Genomic DNA, 12,289 nt, shown 5'->3' with positions numbered 1-12,289 from the left:
TTAATTATCATAGGAACAAATTACTCCCTGAAAATGGTGGAAACTTCTTTCTCCCTCCGAAAAATAAACTTTCAATAAATGTTTTCTCTCTAGCCAAAGTAAATAATTTCTTAAATAGGTAGCTCTCATTTGCCATCCAACTCATTCTATATATTTAAATAAATGTACTTACACTTGTGTATAGGATTTAACAGGGGGAAACTTAGGAAGGAAGGAATTGTGTATAGAATTTAAAAAGGAGGCATTATATTGCATAAGTAGAATGAAAAGTATCTAACCAGAAAGCAAATAAGATAAGGATTATATTATACTAAAATATTTTAATACAATTTAAATATTACTCTTTCACTTTATTTGCTATTTGTAGATTTCAGTATTGTGATGTTGGCAAGTCTATTTAAGATGGCATTAATAAAAATTTTGTTTTTCAGGCATGTGATACCAAGTCCCTTTCTATTATGGATAAGTAAGGCCTAGGTTGGTTAAAACCTTGGCTAAACACAAAATTTGCTAGAGAATCAACATATAAGAAGCTCTAACTCCAAGCTTATTCACCCCAAATATTTCACCAATGTTAACACATACCCTATTGAACTAAGAAAGGAATTATATTACTAACCAGCAGAGGGAGCCAAGTCAATCATGAAAGGTAGGAGTATAAAGGAACATCATATGACTTCCTGTTTTGAATTTAACTGTATGGCCCCTGTTCACTTTTTGAGTTTACCAAAAAGACAGTCATAAGGAGAGAAAGGCGACCAATGTATCAAATAAGGATAGAGTGACAATTATAACTCAGAATTACCTTGCAGGAAATAAATTGGAAGAAAAATTGAATGCAGAACTATACAAGTGAAATGTCTCAGTATTATAACCCAAGATGGAAAAACCATGGAAAATAGTACCTTAATGCCATGATGAATTGCTAGCCAAATGTAACAGTGAATATTTCTTAATAATTCTATTTTCACTTAAAGTTGAAATTAGGCCATAAATAGACACATTTAAACTATAAAGTTGTACATCAAATTTATGTGCATTTAATCTAAGAAGGGATAAAATTTAATAAAAAATTATTACAGTGAATTAATAAGGACATGATTTTTCAGCTTAAAATTAGAGAACAGAATTGTTTCCACTACTGTTTATAAACACAACAAATCAAGTAATATCTGTTTTGTGAGAGATGTTTGGAGGAATCTAATAGCTAAGTGATTATGTCAGTTTATTTAATTTTGTCTAAGAACTTCAAAATGCCTGATAGAATGGGTGCATATTCAATGAATAGATGTGATCTATTTATTATTTGAAGTAAAACTATAAGAACTGAGCCTTAGCTAACTGCATCAAAATAAAAAATGTAAAGACCCAAACATTTTTAGTTGAATAACCAAATGAATTAGCTAGTGTAGCCCCTTACTCATTTCAAGGTTTGTGGAAACATACCATATATACTTTTACTCATGTGTTTATTCCTTCCAAAAATATACTTCTTAAGCACTATCTCCATAGGACATGGAGCATGTCTTCATTATGAAGTAGACAAACTTATTAAATTTTATTGAAAGATTTAATTTCATTGATATATGAACAATCATAGAAATTCAGTATGCAACCAGTGATTTCAAGAAAGTGATACTTAGAAGCAAATCATTTATGGGACTAGACTGCCTTTGTAGGACTAACAAATTAGGCACAAGATTAGAAATTATAATAGTCATGCAGCTAGAGGCTACAAGATTCTGACCCTCCCTAACCTGCTCCTAAGATCAGTGCTTGAGATATTCTGCAGAACCTGCACTTGATGGATCAGCTAGCACCACCCAGATCAATAAAGTGCTCATCTGATCTTGTGGCCACCCACCCAGGAACTGATTCAGAGCAAGAGGACTGCTTCAATTCCCTATGATTTCATCTCCAACCCAACCAATCAGCACTCTCTATTCACTTGCCTTCCCCCACTCACCAAATTATCCTTAAAAACTGATCCCCAAATGCTCCAGGAGACTGATTTGAGTTATAAAACTCCGATCTCCAGCCAAAAAAAAGCAAATTATTCGATTTTGAGTACTAGAAAGTAGACTGTAAACTTCTTGAAGGGTATATTCTTTTATAATGCTATATTATACTGGCATTATTTTATAAATTGGCATTTGGTGTCAAGTCAGTTAATCACAGCGATGACATCCAAGATGTACAGCTTATCAGTCCTAGAGACATTATTTTTGTTTGTTTAAGACAGAGTCTCACTCTGTCACCCAGGCTGGAGTGCTGCAGTGGCGCGATCTCGCCCGCCTCGGCCTCCCAAAGTGCTGGGATTACAGGCGTGAGCCACTGCGCCCAGCCTAGAGACATTTTAAAACCAAAAAAAACCTCAGTGCAACCAGTATTACTACTTCTAATTATTTGTTTCCTTTACACACGAGTTGTGATGAATATGAGCTATTAAATTGCCTAAACAGCCTAAGCTTTTAAATGTTTCCACTCATGAAAAATAGCTATTATGAACTTTTAAAAATTAAATTAATAAAGTGGCAATAGCTTTACCATGAACTATTCCTTATTGATAAGCATAGTAATGGGTTAACTCATGTCAAAGTCCAATAAAAACTAGTAACTTTGTCACCAAAGTCAACATTTCAGAATCTGTGATATGTAGTATAGGTATTTCTGTTTTATCTAGTTTTCATTTAATAATCTAAAAGATTCTGGCCCGGCATGGTGGCTCACACCTGTAATCCCAGCACTTTGAGAGGCTGAGGCAGGCAGATCACGAAGTCAGGAGATAGAGACCATCCTGGCTAACACGGTGAAACCCCGTCTCTACTAAAAATACAAAAATTAGCCGGATGTGGTGGTGGGTGCCTGTAGTCCCAGCTACTAGGGAGGCTGAGGCAGGAGAATGGCGTGAACCCGGAAGGTGGAGCTTGCAGTGAGCCGAGATTGCACCACTGCACTCCAGCCTGGGCGACAGAGTGAAACTCTGCCTCAAAAAAATAAAAAAAAATAAATAAATAAATAAACTCAAAAACCAAACAAAGGCTGGTGAGAAAATAGCTCATATCTTGTCTTATTCCAGAATAAGGAGTGGTGACAGATTAGGAAAAGCATCACTTCCAGTGAACAAAATCAGGAGGTTTGAGTAAAGAATTTCTCTTTTGCTAAAAAATTAAATATAAAAGTTGAGTCAGGAATTTGTACCCACACATGAATACTGCTTTTAATATTTTTCTTTAGACATTTGAAATATTTTCTCTTTAAAAAAGCAGCACCAAAACCTAAATTTAATAGTAATGTTTCTGATTTATCAGCTTCTTTCCATCTTACACTGTTGAATTCTGTACTGCTTCTAAAGCACCTACAATTAACTCTACAAAAACTGTACAATTAACACTCAGCATTGCCTTCTTCCTAATTCTAACATCAACATTCATCAGCTTTCTCCATACAGTCAGTTGATTCCTTATAATCATATCTAGCCAAATGATGTAACTTTTGCTTGATGTGTGGGAAAATAGCTTACATTATGAATTTAGAAGAGCTATAGTAGTATTTGACAATATAGATGGAAAAGTATTTTTAATTTAAAGAACATATTGCACATCTTTCAGAATTTCTGTAAAAACTTTTGAATGTCCATTTTGGCTAGGAGCTTAGAAATGATCATGCTTAAGTTTAATTTTGTGTTTACATTAAATCTTTTGGATTTTCATTCTGTATACAATATTGCTGTAAAACATCATAGTTGTGAAATCTGGCTCTTTAGGAGATGCTCACCATAAAACTGGTTTGAAAACTATTCTGACTACAATGTAGCTATTACATTCACTAATAAGAGTTTAGTATGCCTCTGAACATAAGTAAGTCTCTAATTCCCAATTTTTTTGGAACATTACTGTATTCTAAGAATATCAGAATATGAGCTTCTTAAAGATTTTGAATTAGCATATCCAAATTGACAGATAACATTCTTAGGTGGGGCGTGGTGGCTCACGCCTATAATTTCAGCACGTTGGGAGGCCAAGGTGGGCGGATCACTTGAGGTCATGAGTTTAAGACCAGCCTACAAGGTGAAACCCATCTCTACTAACAATACAGCAATTAGCCAGGTGTGGTGGCGCATGCCTGTAATCCCAGCTACTTGGGAGGCTGAGGAACAAGAATTGCTTGAACCTGGGCGGCAGATAGTACCCCACACTCAACAAGTAAATATGAAAGAACTTTACATACAGGATAACATCATGATAAAATTTGCGTTTTAGAATAACTCTACAATTAACAATAAAAAGAAGTAACTATAACATTACCCCACAAAAGGGATAAGGTGTGGTGAACTTGGAAATTTCATACAATTTAGAAACATGTATTGAGCTGTAAAAATGTTCATATTCGTTGACATAATACTTTCACATCTGAACTCTTGAGGTGGCTATATATTGCTTTTGTAATTTCAATTAAAACAGAAGCTTGGGCAACTGAAGGAAGGATGGAATGTAGGAGAGGGTGGAGAAAGGTGAATCAATGAGAAAGTTAATGTAACCAGTCAAATGATTTAATAATTTATTTTTTAGCAGCAAATCTCCTTAACAATAATACTTTCAACTTAATAATACTTTCATCCCACACCTAGAAAGCTTACAGCAAACTTTCCAAGTAGTTTGTCTGTTCTCACCCCAAGGTGCAACTCCAATGCAACCCACGCTTGCTAACCATTCTTGCTGCTTCACTTTCATCACTCCTTCTTAACACATTTATCTTACTACCAACCTTCTCATAATATCTATCCACTCACCATTGGTTCCCACCATCCCCACACATTTTGGTTCCTTTAAATCAAGGGTAAATATAGTCTTGATTGTTCATGTCACCTAGTGGTAAGACAAAAACTAACATGACAGGGTGGAAGTGAAGATTATGCCGTATTTCAGAGGTTTACATGTTTTCCGTAGTGAATCACAACTATCAGAAATCCATATGTATGTGGGCCACATACATTTTAAATTATAACAATAGTAGAATTATAACCTATTAGCTATTCAAAAGTATTTAGTTTTTGGCTGAGGATAGTGGCTCATTCCTGTAATCCCAGGAGTTTGGGAGGCTGAGGTGGGAAGATTGCTTGAGTCCAGCAGTTCAAGACCAGACTGGGCAACATAGTGAGACCCCCATCTCTAAAAACAATTTTTTTTTTATTGGCCAGGTGTGGTGGTGTGGACCTGTCGTTCCAGCTACTTGAGAGGCTCAAGTGGGAGGATCACTTGAGCCCAGGAGGTAGAAGCTGCAGTGAGTCATGACGGCACCACTGCACTCCAGCCTGGGTGACAGAGTGAGAGCCTGTCTCAACAACCAGAAAAAAAGTATTTAGTTTTACAGTATTACAAAGTAGTGTCACATTAGTTTAATGAGGTTTATTTATAAAAAGGTGTAAAATTATGGGCCAAGTACTAGCCTTCAAGTAATTTTGAAGTCAGCGAGAATACTGGTATATAACAGATCAAACTTTGTTCAAGAACCAAAGGCTATTGTTCAACGAATGGTGCTGAGACAACTGCAAAAGACTAGGACCCTTATCTCACATGCAAAAGACTAGGACCCTTACCTCACACCATTTTGCAAAAATTAGCTCAAAATGGATCAATGACCTAAATGTAAGAGGAAAAGTATAAAACTCTCAGAAAAAAACATAAGGATAAATTTGTATAACCTTGGATTTGACAGGATTCTTAGCTAAGACACCAAAAAACACAAGCCTCCAGAAGCAAACAAACAAAAACACCATAAACTGGACTCCATCAAAACTGAAAACTTTAGTGGTTCAAAAGACACCATCAAGAAAGTGAAAAAATCCACAGAATAGGAAAGATATTTTCAAATCATGTATCTGATAAGGGATCTATGTCTATAATATATAACAAACTCTTAGTAAAAAATAACCCCACTTAAAATGGGCAATGAATCTAAATAGACATTTCTCCAAAGAAGAAATGCAAATGGCCAATAAATACATGAAAAGATGCTTGACATCACCAGAGAAAAGCAAATAAAGAAACTACAAGGTTTTCATTCTTCACTTACAAGGCTTCATTCTCACTATGACAGCCAGAATAAAAAAGTCAGATAACAACAATTATTGGCAAAGATGTAGAGGCAAACTGCAACCCTTATACATTCTGATAGGAGTGTAAAATGGTGCAGCCACTTTGGAAAACAGTCTGGAAGTTCCTCAAGTGATTAAACATCTAGTTACTATATGACCCAGCAATTCTACTACTAGGTATATACCCAAGAGAAATGAAAACATATGTCCACACACAAACTTGTACACATTTGTTTATAGAAGCATTATTCAGAATCACAAAAGGTGGAAACAACCCAAATGTCGATCAACTGACAAATGTAAAAACAAAATATGGTATCCATATAATGGTATATTATGTGGTATATTATGGTATATAAAAGAATGAAGTACTGATAACATGCTGCAACATGAGTGGATCCTGAAATCATTATGTTAAGTGACGGAAGCTACTCACAAAAGACCATATGCTATATGATTGCATTCAAATGAATGGAATATGGAAATCTATGCAGACAGAAAGTAGATTACTGGCTGTTTAAAGCTGAGGGTGGGAGCATGGGTGGGCAGGGGAATAGCTAAAGGGTACAGAGTTTCTTTCCGAGGTAATGAAAATGCTCTAAATTGACTGTAGTGATGATTGCACATATCTGTGAATATACTAAAAACCACTGAATTGTACACTTTAAATAGGTGAATTGTATGGTATGTGAATTCTATTTCAATGAAACTGTTAAAAAAAAAAGCAGGGGGGAACTGAATATAGACAGGGCCCATCTCAATTCCCAGTCCAGGTTTAATTATTGAAAGTGGCCCTTAGATTTTCTTTCCATAGTTTCAGGAAAGAAAATATACATTAAAAGCGTTGGAAGACTCTAATGTTGCAAGAATTTGACTACAGAGCCAGAAATTTCAGAATAGTAATATATGATGTATATGTTCATTAAAAAAAATCCTAGAGATTATATGGGTTTGCTTTCAGCTCAATCAATTCCTCTTGAAGTAGAGCCACGTTGACAAGGCAGATGCTTACAAAATTCAAACACATCTCTCTAAAGTCAGCTGCAGAAACTTAAAGCATAATTCATGCTAATGAAAACTGGTGAATTTCTTTTGAAATTCAGATTTTATTTCTACCAAATAGCTCAGCCGTTCTTCAAATTCTGTGATTCCATTTAGCACAGGACAGTTCTGATATGGGACACGAATGCACACTCCAAGTAACATCTACCCACTCTCCAGGTACTGGTATTAATATTAATAACTGTAGTTCCTTCACAGACTCATCTATTTTCTTACTTTTTTCTCTACAGTCTCAAGTTCAGTGTATTCAGATATCTTGCTTGCAACATCAAACAGAAAATATAAACATGTTAGGTATTTGGGCTTGGACAAAGAGGGATCCCTTTAATTACCAAAAGTTTTACATCTGAGATAGCATCATCATGGCTTTCTTCAACAAGCTTCCATAATCTTGTCACCTTATTGCATTAAAATAAACTAAATCCATTGCATTTACAATAACAACAGTAACAACAAAATACTTAGAATAATTCTTACAAGAGCCCTGGCATGGTGGCTCACGCCTGTAATCCCAGCACTTTGGGAAGCTGAGGCAGGCGGATCACTTGAGGTCAGCGTTCTAGACCATGGTGAAACCCTGTCTCTACTAAAAATACAAAAATTAGCTGGGCGTGGTGGCACATACCTGTAATCCCAGCTACTCAGGAGGCTGAGGCATGAGAATTGCTTGAATTCAGGAGGCAATGAGCTGAGATTGCTCCATCTTAAAAAAAAAAAAAAGAATAATTCTAACAAGAAATATGTGAAATCGATACAAAGAAATGAATAAAACTTCATACTGAGCTATAAAAATTAAAAGAGAACTCAATTTCTAGGGTTTTTTCTTAGCAGTTGAAAAAAGATTCTAAACTTCATATGGAATATTAGGTGGAAACAGACAAATATTTTGTTTGTTTGTTTTAGAGACAGGGTCTTGCTCTGTTGCCCATGCTGAAGTGCAGTGGCATGATCATAGCTCACTGTAACCTTGAAATCTTGGGCTCAAGCAATCTTCCTGCCTCCGCCTCCTGAATAGCTAGGACTACAGGCACATAACGCCACCCCTGGATAATTATTTTTTGGTAGATATGGGTCTTCCTATGTTGCCCAAGCTTGTCTTGAACTCCCGGCCTCAAGCAGTTCTCCTGACTCAGCCTCCCAAGTGCTAGGATTACAGGCATGAGCCACAATGCCCAGCCAACAAAGATATTTTTAAAACGAAGAGTTTTGGTGGAGTGTATTCATCTCTCTAAATATTGAAATACATTGTAAAACTAAAATGGTTGCAACATATTTGCCATAGAAATGTATAGATAGTTGGAAGAAACTCCAATATGTCATAAGCCAAGGAGGAATGATAGCCTATTTAACAAATGATATTGGGAAATGGCTTCTCGTGAATCCAGTTTTGTTCAAGCCAGAAATCTAGAGGTCTTCCTTAACACCTCTCTCCCTTATCCCCTGACCAGTACCCCACCCATTCAATCAATCACCAAATCTTACTCATTTTGTTTTCTAAATATCCATCAAATCTATCTACTTCTCTCTGTCTCCAGCAACACCAACTTAGTCATAATTATTATTTGTAGCCAGAAATGGCCACCATCATTTCTTGCCTATGTTACTATAATAGCTTACGGGCTTCTGCCATCCACAAAGACACTCATCCCCCCAACTCTTTCTTCTGCTTCCATAGTGATCTTTTCCAAACATAAATTTGATCGTGTTAACCTGCTGTTAAAATCTTTAAATAGTTCTCATTACTCTTAAGATAAAGATTAAAATTCTTAATAAGTCACAAGGCTCTACATGGTGTATCCTTGCCTGCTTCTCCAGTCTCGTCTCTTAGTTATCTCCACCTTGCAGCCCAACACCAGCTACTCTGGCCCTCTTTCTAATACTTTAAATGATATCATGCTTCCTGCTGCCAAGGAACCCACATTTCCTTTCATTTTGGGCACTTATCTCAGTTTATATTTGTACACTATTGGTGTGATTATTTGATTTATGTCTGTCTTCACTCCCTAAACTGTAAATTCCACTAGAGCTATGACTGTGTTTGGTTTATCAGCACCTAATAGAATATGTATTTGATAAATATCCACTGAATGAATCATTGGATAAATAAATGAATGCAAAACTGCAATCTCACATTACATCCACTAAAGCAAAGTGCAGATGAAATTCTAAATTTTAAATGTAAAAGCAAAATTAATCCATCATTAAAAATTATAGGTTATTCAGGTAAGTTAATAGAACTCAGGATGTGAACAGACTTTTAAAATATTTTAGAGCAACTCACAGGAAAATGATGTACTACTTATAATTGCAAAGAAATAAAAACTTAAATGTCTACCAATTGAATGCTTGTTTTTAAATATATATGTTTTAAAAGATATTAGACTATAGGAGAAAAAGCACATATGGTATAGAAAATCAGAAAAAAATACATCATAATGCCAATTTTGTTATTTAAAAATTGGTTAGAAAGAAATACACCAAAATGTTATCTCTGAAAGATGGGCTTGAAAGTAATTAATTTCTCTTCCTCATACTTTCTTTTATCCAAACTTTTTATAGTTGATCAAGAACAACCAACTAAAAGATACATACTTTTAATATTATTAAAGAATTACGCTGAAATATTGCTAAGTCCAGACAGATCGTTTCATCAGACTTCTATGGAATGGCACTTTCCCCTGCTTTATAAGCTTCAGAAGTTAAACATGGTTAAAAATTATCCAGTTCATTTTATTAGCCTAATAGAATTCTGAGACTAAAATGTAACCAAAAAATTATTAAAATGAAAACTAAAAATATTCAATTAAATACTAAAAATCTTAATTCAACAGTAACTTAAGGATTATACCATAATAATTAAGTTCATAACATAATTGCAAACATGTGAACCCATTACTATAATATAAATACATCATATCAGCCAGTGAAATCAGAAAACACATATGATCATTTCGACAGATGCTCAAAAGGTGTGCAACGTTCATCTCATATAAAATCTCTCAGAAAGGAAGATGGTGGGGTGAAAAATTTTTCAATAAATGGTGCTGTGAAAACTGACTGAACATTTGAGAAAATCTAGTGTCTCACTCATCATCTACCAAATCCCAAACACTTTAAAGAGTTAGAGTTAAAAATCAGCAGTACACATCTAGAAGAAAATATAAGGGATTTATATCAAATTATTGAATGACTAAGGATTTCAAAGCTTTAAAAAATATGAAAAGTTTTATAAAGAGAAAATATAAATTAAGTTATAATCACAATTATAGACCAAAGAATCCAGCATTTCTTCAATTAATTATCAAATATAATCTAAATTCTAACTGGAAAATTGATCCTAGTGGGATAAAATATGCAGAATTTTATAAGAAGTAATAACTGGAGACTTTCTTCACTTGTTCCTTAGTTTGTGTAGGACTTAATATGTACTGTATATTTACAGTACATATTAAATATATTAATATATTTTACACTTTAAAAAAAATCCATTCCCCTAACTATTCTTGTAGTTTCAGCAGCAACACAGTGCTTGGCTAGGCACTCTATAAATGTGTGTTGAATGAATGACACTCCCCTCCCCGCAAAATGTTCATATTTCATTAAAAATGTAAGGTTTCTGGTTTTTATTTTCCTCTCATATACTATCAGGGCAAGAAATATCCTATAGATTGGAATAAAACTTAGGGATAAACCCGTGGACTGTAAAATGAGATAGGACTTACTGACATTACACTTTTTGGCAAATCACTAACTTTTGTACAAACAAATTGACAACACGATATTGTGTATACCAAATCTACTTTAAGATGATTTAACTAGACCGAATCACTATACCACTATTTCCCAAATTATCTCACAGAACATTAGTCTTGCAAAATGATCCAGAAATAAAGAATTCTTTGGCCATATTCTTCCACTTGAAGATTCATCATGCATATCAACATATTAAAGGCTCTGAACGTTCCTTAATGAAAAAATCTGTTAAATTTTGTTTAGCCCATTTTTTATCATGAAATCCTGTTATCACATAACCTCTATTAATATCCTATGGAAATGCCTTTCTGTGGAAAATCACATTACCTAATTTCAAATTGAACTGATAATTAATTGTTCAAATGTTTTGGTTATGGAATGAATAGATATTGTTCAAAATTTGTTTTCTAACTAAACCCAAACAGGCCCACATTCTCTACATATTCTCTGAGTTTACATTCTTTGAGTTTTTGTTATGCAAAGAAGTTCCTATTTTATAAGTCAACATATTTAACAATTACCTTTATCTTTTCAATACTTTTAACAATTTAAACCTTTAAGTTTTAAAAGTAACGTTCAAAGTAAGTCATTTATTTGAGTAAAATCAACAAGATTTTTAAAAACCATGAAGTGGCAGGATTTATGTGGAAGAAGAAATACAATATTACAGGAATAGGTCAAATAGAAGCAAATTTTACACCTAAAATATTATATTATTTTTATGTGTGGCCTTTGCTATTGTTAATTTGAAATTTCATTTCTATATAAAATAGAGAATTTCATGAAAAACAAATATTGAAAATGTAGATTTAAATAAGTAATTGATATGACTTGAGATGGTAATCAGGAATATTAGCACTTAATCAGAAACCTACTTGTGCTAGAAGAGTAGACATCCTACTGCAAAATGAGTTATCTCTGAGTAATTTTAAGTTATTATGTTAATTTTAATGTTGTCATGAGTATTTTAGTTTATTTTTATTTTTCTCTTTTTTGACTATTTGCATTTTCTAACTTCTCTGTAATAAATATAAATCACATTGATAATAAGGAAAAAATTACGAGTTTTCATTTAAAAAATCCTTTATGTAGAAAGCTAAAACAGAAAGGTTGCAAACATTTCAGGCAAAAAGAGCAAGGCTGGCTATAGACCAAATTGTGAAAAAGGCAGTTTACCTCCAGCACTCTCCCTTTCTCCATCCTGTTCCTTCCTTCTTCCTCCAGTTACTGTGTGCCTTCATGACTAACCTAACTACTAACCAGCCCCACTCCTTCTTGCCACCACCATCTCAGTTGGGCCCCTCAGGCATAAAACTTTCAATGCTCTCTTCCCTAATCTGACACTACCTCTTCTGCTAATTGCCAATTGATAAATGA

The sequence above is a fragment of the Hylobates moloch genome, unplaced genomic scaffold (genome assembly GCF_009828535.3).
Source record: "Hylobates moloch isolate HMO894 unplaced genomic scaffold, HMol_V3 SCAFFOLD_17, whole genome shotgun sequence".
NCBI lineage: Eukaryota > Metazoa > Chordata > Mammalia > Primates > Hylobatidae > Hylobates > Hylobates moloch.
Note: the sequence above shows the minus strand (reverse complement) of the source record.